The following is an 11,520-nucleotide window of genomic DNA, read 5'->3' as shown; positions in this document are numbered from 1 at the left end:
GTTCATTCCTCTGTCCTTTATACCATAGTGGCTAGTCCAGAACCAATTCATGTTGTTTTGTTGATTCATGGTCATGAAATGTCTATCAAATGGTGGCTGTTTATGAAATGGCTCCTTATTTGCGACTGCACTCAGGAACACGTAAAAGGGGGAGGCAGCCATTGTCACTGGAACTGCCGACTGTCCAGTCTGTATCCAGGAGTGGTTGTCCAAAGGTGGAATTTTGATCCCGCACAAAACGTGCCATAGCCAGGAGCTGTTCCTGCTTTGTCTCCACTGGCATCTGAGCTAAAAATAACTTTCCCACAGACAGCAGAGTGACAGTCTGTTGGGGTAGCAGAGGGCCAGGGGCCAAAGAGGCCAGGCTGATGGGCCCATCATGTTCCCTGTTTGTTTGGATTGACGCTGCTCTGCTCCATCAGGACCTCTGAAGTTGGGATGTGTGCGGTGTAAAGGATGGGGTCAGTGACTGCAATGTGTTGCATCTAATCCTGCACAATATGGTGCTCAGTTTGGAGTGAACTAAACAGCTCATAATTACATACACATTTATTTACCATGAACTACTATGTCTATTTTCTGCTTTGAATCCACGTGATTAAAATGTCATCTGGAAATTCAGGAACAGGAAATAGTCTTTTGTATTTGCAATGTCCTTCTGAAGCATCACAGAGTGTCAAATATGAACAAATCTGTGTTCTGTTGGGTGATATTAAGGATCTTATTTTTGGGATACAGGTCCTGTTTAGAACCCAGAAAGTCTTTATTTTGTGCTTGTAGAGTATTAGTACAGTATATGTTGTGTTGTAGTTTAACTGTCTGCTGGTATGAATATAGTGTCCATGATAGAGTGCTGCTGCTTGAGCTATAGTACCACACTTTGGTGGTGGGCACACTAGACTCACCGTACATGCTGAATGCATGTTAAACGTAGAGTGAATTGCTTGGAAGTAATTAAATTCCGTTAAGGCGCTGTTCAACGTGTTAAATGTCAAACTGAGTTTTGCTCAGGGAAATGCAGGAGACTGTTGGATTCTAATGTAAACCTGCCCCCCGAGAATGGCATTCCTCTAAAAAGGGAATAATAAACCGGTTTTTATTTTAAAAATGTATATGGACAAGCAACAATGGATATTTTAGAGTCTATTGTGTGAGAGACATGTTATGAAACAGTAAGTACCAAGTAAGTCATTAATAATGTGAAAATAGCACGTGTTTAAGTCAGTAACATAAACTGTTTAGTAAGGGTAAATATTGATACAGAGAACGTTAACAACAATTATATTTGCTTATTCAACATTTCATCTGAAATGAAGCAGCAACACACTTCATTTAGCCACTAAGCATAAGGTTTGGAATATCCCTCGTTGTTGTACACAGAAAGCCACCATCAGACCCAAACCTCACAGGTAGCTAGCTATTCAATGGAGCTGTATAGAGATCTATCTGAGCACAGATAATGTGTATTGATCACCGAAGAATGTACTTTATTGTGGTGAATAGATTATTCACGGACTGGCATAAAGAGTAACACTACTTCAAAAAAAAAGGGTTGTGTAAGTAGATCCGCCTTCTATTTTGTAGGAAATTTTTGAGCTCCATTGTAAGCAGAGGATGATTTTAAATGTGTGCCTAAGATAAACTTTCCCATTGTCATTAATGAGGACATGTTAATACTGAGTGACAAGTGCATTAGGGAAGGGAAAAAAAGAGCTGTTCAATTTGTCTCAGAAGATCATCTCAGCCTAGCAAACTTAAGGCCTTTAAGGTGTATTTTGATATTAGTGAGACCGTAGCCCAAAATCTTTTTAAAAGCAGAAAGTGGGCGAGAATGTGGGAACATTTTTATCTCCTTTCTTTTTTAACTTTTTTTTTTTTTTGTCTTGTCCATATGTTTTACTGAGCAATTCAATCAAATCGAAGCAAACTTGCACCACAGCCTCTCTGGTAGATATTGCTTTTAGATATAGTTTGTTTTAGTCATTTCATTTGATTCTATTGTTCAAATTAAACATTTCGGCAAAATTACAATTTATACACTAGTATAACAAGAGTATTTAATTAAGATAATAGTATTCACTCTTCTTTTAATAAATTGCTATACCTCAATCAGAGCAAGCAAGTTCTTTGAAAATTTCTCTGAAAATATCAGGAAAAATATGTTCCGCAGTTTATGTTACTGTCGGCTGTATGTTAAATAAAGAAAAAACACACAAAACACCACCATTGAAGTGTTATACACCATCACAACAGAATAGAGTATTTGAAATTGTATTCTGTTACTAGTCTTTGCTTAGTAGCCTATAGCTATCCTATCGCACGTGCTCACATGTAGAATGGAATGGTGGCTGTATTCTACGAAATGGTGATATTTTTTAAATAGAGCCCATGTATGGGGGGGAATGATGTCCTTCTAAAACTGCTTATAACACAACCAAGTTTGTGTAAGTGTGACTTATTTAGGAAAAGTGAAGGACTGGGGGGGCATGACTTGGAAAATGGCAGAGTGGGCTAATTAAAATGTCAAATGCACACTTCATATGACACTTCTAGAGTTTAAACCACGGCATTGTAAACCTTATCCAGGACCAGGACATTTTTAGCCAAAAATCTGCTTGTTTCTGCCAAGAGGCTGAAACTTGGACACAAGTGGTTCAACCAACAAGACAATAACCCCAAGCACACATCAAAATCCACAAAGAAATGGATAATTGGTCACAAAAATCAACATTTGGCAATGGCCCTCTCAGTCTGAAAAGATGTGGTTTGAATTGAAGAGGGCAAGTCCATAAGCGCAGACGAAGGATATCAAGGATCTGGAAGGATTCTGTATGGAGGAATGGTCTAACATCCCACCCAATGTGTTCTAAAACATTTTAGAAAAAGGCTCAGTGTTGTTATCCTCTCAAGGTGAGGTTTGCAAAGGTATTGGAAACAAGGGTGTCAATAGTTTGTAACAAGTATTACTTGTTCAACGAATTATCTTACTCTGATCAATTGTATTAGTATAAAATAATACAATTTCCCTTTTTTAACATACAGTATAGCTCAGTATTTGAATGATTTATTTTATACAGTCATTTTTCCTCATCTTTATCAAGGGTACCAATAATTTTGGACATGACTGTATAATAGGGATCTAATAGGGCCTGTATATAAACGTACGTAAGCATCAAAGCTATAGAAATGATGTATTTTACATCAATTCCCAACTGAAATGAAAAACCATATTCCTTCATTTACATTACTATTACTAGGCCTGTTGAGAGAAGTCATTGTCTTAACCATCTCCAGCCTGATAATTACCTCTGTTATGATCTATAATGGACAAATGTAATGATGGCGTGCCTGCAGGTGATGACTTGACAACCCCTCTTTAGGTCCCTGCAGCTGTCATCAAATTTTAATTACGGGACTGAATAGTGAAGTGTCATCTCATGCAACACAGAAACATACGGAACCCACATAAATGACGGCGCATACCACGTATCACATGATATCAAGTGCTCACATTTAGCTCAACGAATCATCCGTGTTATTTTTAACGTGGCTCCTTTCTGGGGCAATACAATCTCGGCTCAGCCCACAGCAAGGGAGCTCTTGTCAGTTCTCGTGTCAAAGTCTATGGGAGAGACTCCTCAGTGGCACATTTGTTCATGCACTGTGGCCGGATGTAGCCCTTGAATACATTTGGCTGGTGCGATTGCATATTCAGGGAATAGCAAAGATTGCGTGCTGGAGCCCCTGAAACGCACTGCACTGAGCATGTGTAGCAGTGAATAAGAAAGCCTCCTCAGACGTGAGAACCCAACTCACTCTCTACAGCTTTTAATGGAACTGCCCTACTAAGACATCCTTCAAGCACACATACTATATCCACACACACACACACACACACACACACACACACACACACACACACACACACACACACACACACACACACACACACACACACACACACACACACACACACACACACACACACACACACACACACACACACACTCTCCTCTAATCTTGAATTCACATTCCGAAGCTCATGTCCCCTCGTTCTCCCTCTTTACTTAAAAAATATATATTTTTATTTCTAGGGCAAATTTTGGCCAAGCAGTCTCACCCACACTTGTTTTTTTCTTCTCCATCCTGCCTGTCTGTCGCTTTCTATCGTCCCCCATGTTCTTAACCCACTTTTTCTCTTCGTCCCCACCCTGCTGCAGGCACAATGCTCCTGGTGACGCCTCTGCCACAGCTCCACAGTTGAGCCTAAGTGAATGTTGAACCTAAACAGATGCTAATTTACAGGCCACTGTGTCCCTCCGAGTCTGCCTCTGTCTCGTCCAACACACTCTCCACACTCCCCCCTAGCTCTCCACAGAATAAACCGACTCATTTTTAAATGACAATTGTCGTTGCCGTTTGTGCGACTTTGTGTGTTGGTGAAGCATTGGTCATAGACTGTGGTGTAATATCATGCTGGTTTGCAGTGCATTCGAAAAGTATTCAGACCCCAACATTTTTTCCACATTTTGTTAGTGTTACAGCCTTATTCTAAAATTGATTAAATCGTTTTTTACCCTCAGTAATCTACACACCATGCCCCATATTGACAAAGCAAAGACAGGATTTTAGAAAAAAAACATTTAAGTATTTAAAAAAAAATGAAATATCACATTTACATAAGTATTCAGACCCTTTACTCAGTACTTTGTTGAAGCTCGTTTGGCAGCAATTATATCCTGGATTCTTCTTGGGTATGATGCTACAAGCTTGGGACACCTATATTTGGGGAGTTTCTCTAATTCTTCTCTGCAGATCCTCTCAAGCTCTGTCAGATTGGATGGGGAGAGTCGCTGCACAGCTATTTTCAGTTGTCTCCAGAGTTGATTGATCCGGTTCAAGTCCGGGCTATGACTGGGCCACTCAAGGACATTCAGAGACTTGTCTCGAAGCCACTACAGCGTTGTCTTGTTTGTGTGCTTAGGGTTGATGGAAGGTGAACCATTGGCCCAGTCTGAGCACTCTGGGGCTGGTCTTCTTCGAGGATCTCTCAGTACTTTCCTCCGTTCATCTTTCCAAATCCCTGCCACTGAAAAACATACCCACAGCATTATGTTGCCACCACCATGCTTCACCGTAGGGATGGTGCCATGTTTCTTCCAGACATGACGCTTGGCATTCAGGCCAAAGAGTTCAATCTTGGTTTCATCAGATCAGAGAATCTTGTTTCTCATGGTCTGAGAGACCTTTAGGTGCCTTTTGGCAAACTCCAAGTGGGCTGTGATGTGCCTTTTACTGAGAAGTGGCTTCCGTCTGGCCACTCTACCATAAAGGCCTGATTGGTGGAGTGATGCAGAGATGGAGCTCTTTCAGAGTGGCTGTAGGGTTCTTGGTAACCTCTCTGACCAAGGCCCTTCTTCCCTGATTGCTCAGTTTGGCCGGGTGGTCAACTCTAGGAAGTGTCTTGGTGGTTCCAAACTTCTTCAATTTAAGAGTGATGGAGGCCACTGTGTTCTTGGGGACCTTCAATGCTGCATAATTGTTTTGGTATCTTTCCCCAGATCTGTGCCTCGACATAATCATGTCTCGGAGCACTAAGGATAATTCCTTCAACCTCATGGCTTGGTTTTTACTCTGACGACTGTAGGACCTTGCATAAACAGGTGTGTGCCATATCCAATCAATTGAATTTACCGCAGATGGAGTCCAATGAAGTTGTAGAAACATCTCAAGGATGATCAATGGAAGCAGGATGCACCTGAGCTCAATTTCAAGTCTCATAGCAAAGGGTCTGAATACTTATGTAAATAAGGTATTACTGTTTTTTGTTTGTTTTTTATACATTTGCAAAAATGCCTAAAAACCTGTTTTTGCTTCGTCATTAGGATGTACTGTGTGTAGACTGATGAGGAAAAAAGTATATAAATCAATTTTAGAATAAGGCTGTAACGTAACAAAATGTGGAAAAAGTAAAGGGGTCTGAATACTTTCCCGAATGAACTGTATCAACAATGTTTACGATATTATTGATAATGTTGTTAAAAGGGAACTGCACCTGCTGATTTGACCTTGTTTTTTGGCTTACTCCCCAAGAAATGCTGGCGGCCATGACAGAAGCCAAATGTGAGTTGGCCTAGGGATAAGAATGCAATTGCTGAATTTATGTAGATATTCTAAACTACGTGTTTCGATAACTTTCAGATGTAGGAACAGGTCCATGTAAAATAAACAACCCTTTACTGAATACCAAAGAGCGGTGTTCTGCTAATATAACAATGTGCACCGTTCATCTTTCATTGTCCTTCCCAGCTGATACAGATATTGTTCCTATCAGTATTTTGTCTGGTGGTAATGGGGCTGCCTTGGCAAACATGTCAGAGTGGTCATACTTTTGTGTGGTGTCCCGTATACAACACGAGTTCCCTGATCCTGTTGCAGAAAACAGGAGGGTTTGTCCCTCTCCATATTGACTGATACCATTCAATTCAATAAAAAAAAAAAATTAAAAGTCGAAGTAGAAGTAGAAGTGCCAGGTCTCTCTCCATTCAGAGACATCCGTATCAAGCCGTATGTCAGTCTGGACTTCATCACATCATCTTGCAAGTCTCCATGTGCTGGCTCCATACATGTCTGTGCACACATACACACATAGCGACTGTTCTATTGCCAGTGGCAGTTAGGATAGGTCACATCTGACACACAAACAGGTACTATGTTGAAGTTTGAACAGCTAAGCTAAAAACCTACCCAATTATGGTCTCCCCATCAAACGACCGAGGCTGCCGTCTGGCAAAAGCATCTCCAGTCCATCTCTAGAAATAGGCAGAGTTGAGGCAGAATTTTTCAGTGACACATGGAATGAAAAGGGGGTTGATATTACTGCTGCGCTGTATGGTTAGGAATCACCTCATTGTGGTTGTGTTGAGTGCCAGGTCTCTCTGCGTCTCATGCATCTGTGTATGCATACACACAGCCACTGTTCTATTACCAACAGCAGTTAGGGATAGGTGATGTTTGACACACAAACAGGTGCTATGTTGAAGGTTGAAAAAGTCAGACTGAACCTACCTAATTCTGTTCTCCCCATCGACGACCGTTGGTGACCAGGCAAGAGGTGAGGCTGGAGGTAAGGTCTTTGCTCGACTCATATTGATGGGCATAGAAGGGTAGATCAGCTCCTGGCCCCTCATCAAAGACACTGGTCAGACACACACACAGAGCACTGATTACATTATCAGTGGTGGTTATGGTTAGCCTGGTGGAACCAACCTGATCGCTGCGTTCACCTTTCTAGTTCACTCCAGATATCATCGAATGAAACAGAATGGTGAACACAGTGATCAGGCAGGTTCCACCAGGCTCGGTTATTCCCCGGACATGATGTGCTTCTAAGAAGTAGAATATAAGCAACAAATAATGTCAGTTTACATAAATGATGTTTCACAATTGGGTTATCAAATGTATCGAAGTAACGAAGTGGGTTATCTTCTGTGTTTGTTAAAAATGATGGGCCTGTGGAAGCCGTTGCCGCTGACAGGTGAAGGTTGCTGCCCGGATACTTGCCAACATGCGGCTGTCGCATTCATAGGAATGATCACAGCGAGGACATGTCTGCATGATGCTGATGACGGCCCCCTTGCTGGTCATCTCTATGCTGCATGTTCTGCTGCAAACTGCCTGTGTCATCAGGGCAGTATCTCGGGTCACTATCAGAGGCCTCGCGATGGCGTGTCCTTTTCATAGGAGCCGAGGGAGACTCTGGCAACAACAGAGGAGGTGTCACAAGGGTCATTGTCTCGCATGACACACTTTTATTCGGAGGTCTTGCCTGACAAGCTGTGAAAATAGCAAGTGAACAGTGAATGAAATGATTTTTGGAGGTCGCTAAACCATTGCAATCACATTGCCGGGCATGCTATGATAGCCACCTTTGCTCTTTCTGATAGGTGCAGGCATCCATTCATAACCAGGGAATCTGTCTGGCACACAACTGTGCACTTTGTCATCATCCCTGAATTGGAAACATAGCTCAAGAAGTAAAGTAATCTTGTTTGGAAGCTAATTCTATGATTTACAGAGATAGACTGGCTGGCTCCAGATTGGATTATATTCAGGCCGGTGACGCCATTACAACACAACCAACTGTGGCATGTTTTGCTATTGCCCTGAGTTGTAGTCAGACATGAGTTAGCTAGTACCAACATAGCCACAGCCAATATTCATTTGTGCCCTAGACATGGGTTGCACCCATGTCATTGCTAAATGGCATTGCTAAAGTAGGAAAATATTTGTAGGAAGCAACTTGTCGTCAATTTTACTTTAGAGAGAATGCAATGTTGCCATTACTGTTACTAGCAATGTTTGTCAAAAATGTCTAGCAATGCTAATGTTAGCTAGCTAAAATAAAGTGGTCCCCTCAATCTTAGTTAGATGGCTAAAGTTACACGGTATCTAAAGTCAACCTGGCAACATCACAATTATGGCAAAAGGTTTTCCTAATAATGATTATCAAAATATACATAACCAGTGACATAACCAGCAGTCTATGGTTTAGCTACCGGTATGTTCACCACCACTGGGGACCAACAAACTCCAACAGCATATTCCGCATGATAGGGTCCTTCATGCAGGACATGCAAACCATTGTTGTTGGCTGTGCGTCCTCTCCTAGAAGCATCCATTGCAATGTTAATGTGTATAAGGCTTTTCAATGATGATTTGAATGCGTTGGGGGCGATGAAACAACGGAGCCCCATTCAATGAAGGGAAGCGAAGTGGGCGGAGGAGCGATATGCACATGGAGATTGGCAAAAGGGGGCATGATTTGTTGACCTAATTATAATCCAAACCCAACCTCCATTTACTTGTTCTGACACACTGAGGTTCCAAATTCGGTTTTAGACAAGAGAAAATGATCCTATTTACACTTTTGGAGTCAGTTTTGGCACTGGAATACATTTTTCAAACACATATCGATGCCACATAGGCAGCGACTCTTTAAGTTACGTTTGTTTGTGTCAACTCATGTCTTGCCTGAATCCAGATTCCTCTGTATTGCTAGCCAATAAAACTCAGGCCTTCTACTCTACATATGCTAGACTTTGTCTGGCTCCCCTCACCACTCTATGACACTGCGGTCTCTCTCCTGGCTTTAATCACCTCGTTCCGCCGAGGAAATTGATGCTTATTTTATGCCAGATGCCATGGCTCACCATAGACACATTGTGGAGAAGATACGACGTGTCTTAATTATCAGTAATGAAGCAGGGATAAGCTGCTCACTTAGATATAATATACTAAATAACCTTTTTGGCTCGAAGGGATGATAAAAGGTATCTGATTCATGAATCATGCCTCATTTACCCGCTGGTCTTTGTGTGGCTTAATGTTTGGAGGATGACTTTTAAAGTCAAGCGGAAATGGTGTTAAAGTGTATTAAATTGATTTAGCGTTTTGGGAATGATGGTTACATTATTTCAGCCGTACTAAAGGAATCTGCTGCGCCTCTTTATCTCAGGGTTCTTATTAGAGGAGATAAGGTTGGGAGTGGCCCTCTTTTCTCTCCTGTCTCGCTGTAGTTCATCAACGACACAGGCCTGCACACCAGGCCACACAGTACAGCTTGTCTGTAGTGTGCCCCATCTCCGCTTTATTGTCCATGTGTATTCCATCAGTGCTTTTGTGGTTGCATGAGGGGCCTCTCTCTCCAGGCCAGGGCCAGTTTAGGGTGTGGGCCTCTGGGGAGAGACTGGATGGAACTGAGAGCCCTTTGATGCTGTGGAGCAGTCCTCATGCTCCCCCTTCCTCTCTCTCTCTCTCTCTCTCTCTCTCTCTCTCTCTCTCTCTCTCTCAGCATGTGAAGGTACAGGAGGACTTGCCTGGAGGACCTGATTATAAAAATCAGAAAGGCCATGAGACGCAGCGCTGCAATGCTCTGTTTTGGCCTTTGAATCCCAATAGTCAGAGTTGAGGTGTGACAGTATCTTCAGGGCACGGGGTCACATAAGTAACATAACAGAACATTTCCTGCTCGTTTGTTTGTAGGGTAAACTGTTTAGGGAAAGTATACTGTTTTCATGACTTTACCTTTTGAATTTCCAGCACATTGCCATCACAAAATACATCATTCAATCTTTTACCAACTCATTCCATTTTATATGCAGCCTATGTTTTATAACGGGTCTCAATATCTCTGTCCAAACTAGGTAAGATATTTTTTCCATCTTGAAATTCATCTGCATACATTTAAATATGGCCAAACAATATTCGAACAATTCCCAGAAGTGAATAGCCTGCTAAATTTCTGTCTGAAAAAGCCGAACAGTGTTGTTGCTCATTACTGTTGGAAAACAACGAACAATGAGTACCGCCAGTGATTAAGAAAATCCTTTTAATTAGAATGTAAATTCTTACATTTATATGAAGACATCAACTGTCAACTTGCCATATGATATCTGTTTTTTTTAATCCACTGGCTGAATGAAGGCTTCATCGTTCATTTACGGTGTTCAAGCGGTTTTGCGCTCCTTTTGTCCACCGATTGTTGCAGTATTCCCTCCTCGTGTTCCCTTTTCATATTACCTCTGTTTATTTGGCCGCTTGCAGCCAACACACTTGTGCCTGGGGATTTGTAGGAAATGTGGAATGAAAATGTTGTTAATTCAGTGTGCATCAATTACTTCTGCTTGAATTTTCCTCAATGCAAATAAGTCAGCGTTTATAAAAGGAGCTCATGTATTCAAAATAATTAATTTTCCTCTCTTGAAAGCCGGCGAATGAGCGGTTGACATTGTTTTAATGTTTTCAAACTCTACTGGGGGAAAGATAATCAGGCATTTCTTTAATATTGCCTTTGAATCATTTACGGCTGTCTCTGTTTTCTATTCAAAGGGAGAGGGAACCCACCTCTGTGGAGACGTAGCCATTAGCCACACAGCAAGCCCCATTGGTGCAAGTCTAAGAGTGTATATGAATGGTTGTGGGCCTGCCCGGTGAGGAGAGGAGAGTTGGTGTTGAGTCTATAAGGATGAACTTTAGCTGAAGTTGCTTCAGGCCAGCCATGTGGCCTGGGGACCGGGGCTCTATCAGAGTTAATCCATGTACACGCCAACCCTAGAGCAGTACGAGCTGACAGTGCCGGGGCCAGAGTCTCCGCCCTCAACTCTCCTCACACACACAGAGATGAGAGGAGAAGTGGGGATACTGAGGGTTAAATGGAAAGTCACATTGGTTTATCTGAAGTGCAGTAGAAGTTTCCCCGTTCCTCTTTTCATACAGTCATGTTGATACATTGTTGTAGATTTGACAGTGTTTTATTAGTGTTGTGTATGTTCAACAGTCTGGATTATAGTTTATGTGTCCTTAGTTTTCTGTTTTTAGAAAGTAACACTTACAGTGCATTCGGAAAGTATTCAGACCCCTTGACTTTTTCCACATTTTATTACGTTACAGCCTTCTAAAATTGATTCAATTGTTTTTTTTACTCTCATCAATCGACACATGGTGTGATTGTGACAACGT

Source organism: Oncorhynchus tshawytscha, linkage group LG06 (genome assembly GCF_018296145.1).
Source record: "Oncorhynchus tshawytscha isolate Ot180627B linkage group LG06, Otsh_v2.0, whole genome shotgun sequence".
Classification (NCBI taxonomy): Eukaryota; Metazoa; Chordata; class Actinopteri; order Salmoniformes; family Salmonidae; genus Oncorhynchus; species Oncorhynchus tshawytscha.
This window is presented reverse-complemented; position numbering follows the sequence as displayed.